General features: G+C 35.5%; 1 pseudogene across 1 annotated transcript; it reads right to left on the reverse strand.

The window, feature by feature from the left end:
* Positions 1-7,162: 7,162 nt before the first annotated feature.
* LOC308633683 (large ribosomal subunit protein uL24-like) lies at positions 7,163-7,578 on the reverse strand (annotated as a pseudogene). The gene has a single exon. The product of its transcript is annotated as a large ribosomal subunit protein uL24-like (transcript).
* Between the last annotated feature and the right edge of the window lie 2,774 nt (positions 7,579-10,352).

Genomic DNA, 10,352 nt, shown 5'->3' on the forward strand with positions numbered 1-10,352 from the left:
TCAAGGAACACCTTAGACAGATGGAACGGAACCTTAAAGAGGATACGAGACAGCAAATTTAAGCAGCGAAAGAATACATTGAGAATGAATTACATAAACAGATAAAAGAAGAAGTTAAGCATCTTTATCAGGAGATAGAGATTATAAAAAAGAATCAAACAACAATCTTAGAAATGAAGGAAATTATAAACCAAATTAAAAACTCAAATGAGAGTATCACTAATAGAGTGGAGGAAGTAGAAGCCAGACGTCAGATAATGAAGACAAAATATATCATCTTGAAAAGAGTCTAGCCAACTCAGGTAGGCTGGTTAAAAATCATGAGAGAAACATCCAAGAGATATGTGATAACATAAAAAAACCAAATTTAAGAGTCATTGGGATAGAGGAAGGGATAGAGATTCAAACCAAGGGAATGAGTAACCTGCTAAATGAAATAATTACAGAAAACTTCCCAGAAATAAAAAAGGAAACAGATATACAAATTGTAGATGCATACAGGACACCGAGCATACAAAATCACAGTAGACCAACGCCAAGACACATTGTTATGAAGATATCCGATATAAAGAACAAAGAGAAAATATTAAAAGCTACAAGAGAAAAGAGGCAGATTACATTCAGGGGTAAACCAATAAGGTTAACAACGGATTTTTCATTACAGACGCTGAAAGCGAGAAGATCCTGGAACAACGTATTTCAAACACTGAAAGACAATGGATGCCAACCAAGAATTCTATATCCAGCAATATTAAGCTTCAGGTATGACAATGAAATAAAAATCTTTCATGATAAACAAAAGCTAAAAGAATTTGCAGCCAGAAAACCAGCATTGCAAAGCATCTTGAGCAAAACACTACACGAGGAAGAAATGAATAACAATAACCAAAGCCAACAGTGGGAAGTACCTCAGTAAGGACAGACGGTGGGGGGAAAGCTAACCATGGAGAAACAAACTAAATTAAAAAACAGAGAGATAAATAATCAAACATGGCTGGAAGTACAAAACATACATCAATAGTAACTCTAAACGTTAATGGTTTAAACTCTCCAATAAAGCGACATAGGCTGGTATCATGGATTAAAAAAACAAATCCAACAATATGCTGCCTCCAGGAGACACATCTGACTGAAAAAGACGTACACAGGCTGAAGGTGAAAGGTTGGGAAAAAATATACCACGCACACAGTCCTCGCAAGCAAGCAGGGGTGGCCATCCTCATATTGAATAAAATCGACTTCAAGACTAAATTAATCCAAAGGGATAAGGAAGGACATTATATACTGTTAAAAGGAACCATTCACCAACAAGACATAACAATTATCAATATTTATGCACCAAATAATGGTGCTGCGACATTCATAAAACAAATTCTCCTCAAGTTCAAGAATCAAATAGACCACAACACAATAATTATGGGTGACTTCAACACACCTCTCTCACCATTGGACAGATCCTCCAAACAAAAGTTGAATAAAGAAACTATAGAACTCAATATCACAATTAATAACCTAGACTTAACTGACATATATAGAATATACCATCCATCTTCAAGTGGATATATGTTTTTCTCAGCAGCACATGGATCCTTCTCAAAAATAGACCATATATTATGCCATAGAGTGACCCTTAGTAAATATAAAGGGGTGGAGATAATACCATGCACTTTATCCGATCATAGTGGAATGAAACTGGAAATCAATGATAAAAGAAGGAAGGAAAAATCCTACATCACATGGAAAATGAACAATATGTTAAAGAATGATCAAAGGGTTACAGAAGACAAAAAGGAGGAAACCAAAAAATTCTTAGAGATAAATGAAAATACAGACACAACATATCGGAATCTATGGGACACAATGAAAGCAGTTTTAAGAGGGAAATTCATCGCCTGGAGGTCATTCCTCAAAAAAAAGAAAAACCAACAAATAAATGAGCTCACACTTCATCTCAAAGCCCTAGAAAAGGAAGAACAAAACAACAGCAAATACAGCAGAAGGCAAGAAATAATTAAAATCAGAGCAGAAATCAACGAAATTGAAACAAAAGAAACTATTGAAAAAATTAACAAAACTAAAAGTTGGTTCTTCGAAAAAATAAATAAGATTGACAGACCCTTAGCCATGCTAATGAAGAGAAGAAGAGAGAGAACTCAAATCACTAACATATGGGATGAAAAAGGCAATATCACAACAGATGCTACAGAAAGACAGAAGACAATTAGAAATTATTTTGAAAACCTATATTCCTATAAAAGAGAGGATAGTGAAGACATCGATAAATTTCTTAAGACATATGATTTGCCCAGACTGAGTCAGGAGGATACACACAATTTGAACAGACCAATATCAATGGATGAAATAGAAGAAGCAATCAAAAGACTACCAACCAAGAAAAGCCCAGGACCAAATGGGTATACAGCGGAGTTTTACAAAACCTTTAAAGAAGAATTAATACCAATACTTTTCAAGTTATTTCAGGAAATAGAAAAAGAGGGAGCCCTTCCAAACTCATTCTAGGAAGCCAACATAACCCTGATTCCGAAACCAGACAAAGACACCCCAAAGAAAGAAAACTACAGACCAACATCTCTGATGAACCTAGATGCAAAAATCCTCAATAAAATACTGGTGAATAGAATACAAAAACACATCAAAAAAATTGTGCACCATGATCAAGTAGGATTCATCCCTGGGATGCAAGGATGGTTCAATATACGGAAATCAATAAATTTATTCACCACATCAATAGACTTAAAGATAAGAACCATATGATCATCTCGATAGATGCAGAGAAAGCATTCGACAAAGTACAGCATCCCTTTATGTTCAAAACATTAGAAAAACTAGGGATAACAGGAACTTACCTTGACATTGTAAAAGCTATCTATGCTAAACCTCAGGCTAGCATCATTCTGAATGGACAAAAGTTAAAGGCATTCCCTCTAAAATCTGGAACAAGACAGGGATGCCCTCTATCACCACTTCTATTCAATATAGTTCTCGAAACACTGGCCAGAGCAATTAGACAGACGAAAGAAATTAAAGGCATAAAAATAGGAAAAGAAGAACTTAAATTATCACTATTTGCAGATGACATGATTCTATACCTAGAAGACCCAAAAGGGTCTACAAAGAAACTACTAGAACTAATAAATGAATTCAGCAATGTGGCAGGATATAAAATCAACACGCATAAATCAAAGGCATTTCTGTATATCAGCGACAAAACTTCTGAAACAGAAATGAGGTAAAACACTCCATTCACAAAATCCTCAAAAAAAAAAAATAAAATAAAATACTTGGGAATCAACCTAACAAAAGAGGTGAAAGATTTATACAATGAAAACTACAGAACCCTAAAGAGAGAAGTAGAAGAAGATCTTAGAAGATGGAAAAATATACCCTGTTCACGGATAGGCAGAACTAACATCATCAAAATGGCGATATTACCAAAAGTTCTCTATAGGTTTAATGCAATGCCAATCAAAATCCCAATGGCACTTCTTGTAGAAATAGATAAAGCAATCATGAAATTCATATGGAAAAATAAAAGACCCAGAATAGCAAAAGCAATTCTAAGCAGGAAGTGTGAATCAGGCGGTATTGCGATACCAGACTTCAAACTATATTACAGAGCAATAGTAACAAAAACAGCATGGTACTGGTACCAAAACAGGCGGGTGGACCAATAGTACAGAATAGAGGACACAGAGACTAATCCACAAAGTTACAACTATCTTATATTTGATAAAGGGGCTAAAAGCGTGCAATGGAGGAAGGATAGCATCTTCAACAAATGGTGTTGGGAAAACTGGAAATCCATATGCAACAAAATGAAACTAAATCCTCTCCTCTCACCATGCACAAAAGTTAACTCAAAATGGATCAAAGACCTTGATATCAAATCAGAGACTCTGCGTCTGATAGAAGAAAAAGTTGGCTCCGATCGACATATTGTAGGGTCGGGCTCCAAATTCCTTAATAGGACACCCATAGCACAAGAGTTAATAACAAGAATCAACAAATGGGACTTACTTAAACTAAAAAGTTTTTTCTCAGCAAGAGAAACAATAAGAGAGGTAAATAGGGAGCCTACATCATGGGAACAAATTTTTACTCCTCACACTTCAGATAGAGCCCTAATATCCAGAGTATACAAACAACTCAAAAAATTAGACAACAAGATAACAAATAACCCAATCAACAAATGGGCCAAGGACCTAAACAGACACTTCTCAGAGGAGGACATACAATTAATCAACAAGTACATGAAAAAATGCTCACCATCTCTAGCAGTCAGAGAAATGCAAATCAAAACCACCCTAAGATACCATCCCACTCCAGTAAGATTGGCAGCCATTATGAAGTCAAACATCAACAAATGCTGGAGAGGATGTGTGGTAAAGGGTACTCTTGTACATTGCTGGTGGGACTGCAAATTGGTTTGGCCAATTTGGAAAGCAGTATGGAGATTCCTGGGAAATCTGGGAATGGAACCACCATTTGACCCAGCTATTGCCCTTCTCGGACTATTCCCTGAAGACCTTAAAAGAGCGTATTACAGGGATACTGCTACATCAATGTTCATAGCAGCACAATTCACAATAGCTAGACTGTGGAAACAACCCAGATGCCCTTCAATGGATGAATGGATTAAAAAATGTGGCATTTATACACCATGGAGTATTACGCAGCACTAAAAAATGACAAAATCATGGAATTCGCAGGGAAATGGATGGCACTAGAGCAGATTATGCTTAGTGAAGCTAGCCAATCCCTAAAAAACAAATACCAAATGTCTTCTTTGATATAATGAGAGCAACTAAGAACAGAGCAGGGAGGAAGAGCAGGAGGAAAAGATTAACATTAAACAGAGACATGAAGGGGGAGGGAGAGGGAGAGAAAAGGGGAATTGCATGGAAATGGAGGGAGACCCTCATTGTTATACAAAATTACATATAAGATGCTGTGAGGGGAATGGGAAAATAAACAAGGAGAGAAATGAATTACAGTAGATGGGTAGATAGAGAAGATGGGAGGGGAGGGGAGGGGGGATAGTATAGGATAGGAAAGGCAGCAGAATACAACAGTTACTAGTATGGCATTATATAAAAATGTGGATGTGTAACTGATATGATTTTGCAATCTGTGTTTGGGGTAAAAATGGGAGTTCATAACTCACTTGAAGCTTATGTATGAAATATGATATGTCAAGAGCTTTGTAATGTTTTGAGCAACCAATTAAAAATGTAAAAAAAAAGACACAGAGAAAATTTAAATATATATTACTAAGTAAAATAAGCCAATCCTTTTGGCTATTATTATATGATCACATCACATTCTGGGAAACATACAGCTACAGAGACACCAAAAGATCAATATTTCTTACGGTTTAGCAGGGAGAGAGAGATAAGTATGTAGTGCACAGAGGATTTTTAGGAAATGAATCCACTCTGTGTGATACTTTAATTGTGGATAAATATCATTATAAGTTTGTCAAAACTCAGAGATTTCATACCAAGAGTGACTTCTAATGTAAACTATGAACTCTAGGTGATAGTGATGTGTTGATATAGGTACATTAATTGTGACAGTTGTACCGTTCTGATGGAGATGTTGAAAATGGGTGAGGCTATGTATGTGTGGGGCAGAGGGCATCTAAGAAGTCTCTATGCCTTTGCTCAATTGACTGTGAATTTAAAACTGCTCTAAAAATAAAGTCTATTTAAAAGAAAGAAAGACCAAAAACAAAGCCAAATAAAGTAGAATATGCACCACACACTATTAGTACAGTATTTCACATATCACTATACTCAGTAATACATGCATCTAGCTACGTTAAACAGTTTCAACATATTTCACTAATCAAAATTGCATGTATATATATTCAAAGAGTAAACGTGCAAACACTGCTGAGCACAATTTTTACCCAATGAAAAGAACAACAACAACACACACACACACACACACACACATTTTAGCTTGCTTACACGGAGAGGTTCAATATATATCACCAAAGTATGAATCATATAATACATAATACGTGTACCCTACATTGTTAGCATAGTGTTTCATAAATATACCATTATTTTCTGTACTGTATTAACCTAGCTAAACAAGTTATAACATGTATTCTTTTTTTCATCTTGGCATTCTTTAAAGCAAGTTGTAAATATGGTTATTTTAGTCCTGAATTGTAGAGGCACCTCCTGCTTCACAGAAAATCTTCAGTTTTTCCAAAGACCCTCACCATAATTAGTCTTGGAATAGCAGCAAGAATCTCTGCAAAAGAGATCAATGTAGTTAAGCTTCCTATTTCCTGTTGCTCTATCTTACAATAACTAAAATTGGTTGCAGGCCTGGAGGAGATCAGCACTCCAGAAGGTGAGCACCCCTTTATTAATCTTTCACAACATTTATGGGCTATCTAATGTTGTAGATTTTCTAGTCTAAAATGACATATGATTGTTTGTAATGGTTTTCAGGCAGGAAGAGTGTTTACAAATGCAGAGTGTGGTAAGGAAGACCCTTTTTTGACTTTTTATTATTATTATTAGTTACACATGACAGTACAATGCTCTTGACATATCATACATTTGAATCAAATGGGGTATAATTTCTCATTTTTCTGAGTGTACAGGTTGCAGAATCACATTGGTTATACAGTCACGTATATACATACAGCAATACTAGTGTCTATTTTATTCTGCTGCCCTTCCTATCCAAGGCTTATGGCCTTGGGTAGGCCAGCTTCACAGGGATATTTGCATTTCAAAGAGAAGAGAAGGTGTTGCTAATTGGGTTCCCTGGAAACTGCCAGCAAAGAAAGGGGAGGGGGGAACATTGCCTTTCTGGGGTGCTGATTTTTGCAGAGAGTGTCCTTGATTTTTGTATCCAGGCCTGGATTATTTGCCCAGAAGAGTGAAAACGCTGCTTTTGTGTGGACTTCTGCAGATTGTGAACTTCTGAGCCCCTCTCCAGACACACTGTGTATAAAATTTTAAAACTTTCTGAATTTCGCTTTTAGAGGGATTGATTGATTACAACAAAAGCTTTTCCCTCTGGACCTGGCTGCAGCCAATAAATAAATCTGCTTCCTGCTAATACCTTGGTGTCAAATATCGTCTGTTCCTACAACAGCATCTTCTCAATTTTTTTCTTATTTATATTTTCCCTTTTCCTTTCCTACTTGATGAAATTTGGCCTTCCGTTTCAGGATTTTTTTGTGTTCTTTGTCCAGTGTTGTTAGTCTGATGATAACCCACCTTGCTGGGGTGAATGCCCACAGGGACAGTTGTGATATTAGCCTTTTCCCACTCCACCTGTTCAATATAGATGGCATATTTCTTCCTGTAAAACTGGATCACTTTGCCAATCACCTGACCTTTATCGTGTCTTTACACAACCTGAACTTCATCATCCTTTTGGATAGGCATAGATCAAGCATGGTATTTCTGTCTCAGCTCTTTGGAAAGAGGGGAAGATATAATCTTCCTGCGAATGTGGGAAGGTGCAAAGAAATGCCTTTTGAGATTCTTGCTTTGGTCAGAAGTCACAACGGGGATTGAACTTCATTTTGATCATTGTCCAGAAATGGCCACAAAAGGGAAGATAGGGTAACATATATTAACTAGAATATGCACTATATATGCTTAAACCTAGTGTTGCACACATATCATGCTGTTGGTAACACATGCATAGTTCATTTTAACAAAGGTTTCTATGTATCACTAAACAATGCAACATATGTACACATGTAAATTCAGCGTTTCACACACAAATCATTAAACTCAATGACACAAAGAGTTCTGTTAGGGCTGGGGATGTGGCTCAAGGGCAGCGCGCTCGCCTGGCATGCGTGCGGCCCGGGTTCGATCCTCAGCACCACATACAAACAAAGATGTTGTGTCCGCCGAAAACTAAAAAAAAAAAAAATATTAAAGTTCTCTCTCTCTCTGTCTCGCTCTCTCTCTCGCTCTCTCTTTTAAAAAAAAAGAGTTCTGTTAAATGGAGTTTTAATATATATTGCTAAACCACCATGTGTATATGTAATGTACTTCTAAATATAATTTTTCACAGATATTTCATTACTCAGTTTAAAAGGCACTTACTTAACTCTCTTCACCTCTCCGGGGTTCTTCAGCATACCAGATGGAAGCGCCACCCATACACTTTTTTGTGGAATTGTGTACACACAGAGATACAGCCAAGTATAAATTTTAACAAATAAAAGTAGAAGTTAAGAAACATTAAAAATGTTATCAAATGTTAAAATTCACACAGAGGATTTTGTCTACTAGATGTTAAAATGGTCTATCAAACTTTAAAAAAATTTAAATCAGAATAGTCCTGGCACAGGTAAAGAACAAATAGAATGTAATAGAGTCAAAAAACAGATAGATGTAGGATCCAACTTAAATTTTCTCCATGAATCCACACAACAGAGGGTAGAAGCAGAGCTAGTACTCAAACTTGAACCTCTGTGATCCCAAAATCTGTGCTTTTTATAAAAATATGCAGAAACTTTCATTTTTTAATTTATGTATTTTTTGTTCTAATTAGTTATACATTACAGTAGAACGTACTTTGACACATCATATATAGATGGAGTATAATTTTTCATTCTTCTGGTTGTATATGATGTAGAATCCCATTGATCATATAGTTTATCTAAACGATCTATAGGGTAACGATGTCTGACTCATTCTACCCTCCTTCCCACCCCCATACCCTCTCCTCTCCCTTCACCTTTGCATATATGCATAGAGAGATACTTATCAGATAGAGCTATTTTTGTGGAGGAAGCCACAGAGGTCTTGATGACCTTCAAGAGCTTTGATGACCTTAAAGACATTTCCCAGGGTCTTTTTTTTTTTTTATTGCATGGATACTAACGTTTTTTCATTATTTTTCTTTCCCAAGTCATTAGTTATTATAAAAATCATTTAAGTGTATTTGGTACTCTAGGATTTTGTACTTAGGATTTTAGTTTCAGGATCTAACCTTAATTCAGAAATTTAAAAAGTTTACAGACAATGGATTCAACAAGGAAAAGTTCAGTGGTTTCAGGTAATTTGGATTAGCATGAATTTCTTCTTTATCTTTCTTCTTCTTCATGAAGAAAAATTAATATTATTTTTCACTATTCCTGAGAATCAAATGAAGGACAGGTTTAAATCGTGACATGAGTTTCCGTTAAACAAAAACAAAGATTGATTTATTTGTTTGTTTGTTAAAAAGGCACTTACCTGTAATAAACAATGTTTCAGCATATGTTGTTCAAAAAAGTAGTGCAAGCACTCTGTAATGCTCAACATTTATATCACAATCTTCAGGATGGCTTGCACCCGAATCCTGGTAAGCAAAGCATTTTAACATTACATAAATAAACAAGTGTCTACACCACACAAGATCCATAAAAGGAAACAAAAGGTAGCACATGTACTGCATAGGGCTAACCACAGTGCTTATCCCATATGTAATGTATACAGATAACACATGCACCTACCTCTCCTAAACAGTTTCAAAATATAATTAAATAAAGTAATATATGAACCTCACACTGCTAGCACAATGTCTTATACACATATAACTATATACAGGTACACATCATCCTCTGATAAACACAAAAGTTCAACATATATCACTAACTGTGTACACAGTGTTTATTTTAACAAATAAAAATAGATTTTTAGAGACATTAAAACTATTTATAAAATGTTAAAATTTACACAGAGGATTTTGTCTACTAGATGTTAAAATAGTCTGTCAAACTTTAAAAAATCTAAACCAGAACAGTCCTGGCACAGGTAAAGAACAAAACGAATAGAATAGAGTCGAAAAATAGATACATGTAGACTATCACTCCAAGTAAATTTTAACGATGTCCAACACAATGACCCTAGTCCATGCTACCTTGGCAGCAGGATCCACAGTTTACAGAGTGCAAACTCAATGTTTCTCATGGGTATCACTAAGTAACACCAGGTTTTATAAATACAATGTCTTAATATATATCACAAATAATAGTACACTTACCATATGTTGCTAACCAGTATTTCAAACATATGATCTTACATGTAGTAATATACAAAGTCACACTTAAATATAGTATATCATGTCATATATTTATCAAAGTAGTACACTCACATATAAACACAATATTTTAAACACATATTGTAATACTGAGTAACACACTACTAAACACACTCTTTTGACATATATTATTAGAAAGTTAGGGTCAGAGAGGCCCAGGTTCCAGGTCCAGATCTGAGTCAAATTAAGGGTCAAGGTTTGGTTCAAGGTAGTAGATCAGTACGATGAGTTGCATTGTGAGTGTGAGAGTGATA

Source organism: Spermophilus citellus, assembly GCF_964194105.1.
Source record: "Spermophilus citellus genome assembly, chromosome: 14".
NCBI classification, from domain to species: domain Eukaryota; kingdom Metazoa; phylum Chordata; class Mammalia; order Rodentia; family Sciuridae; genus Spermophilus; species Spermophilus citellus.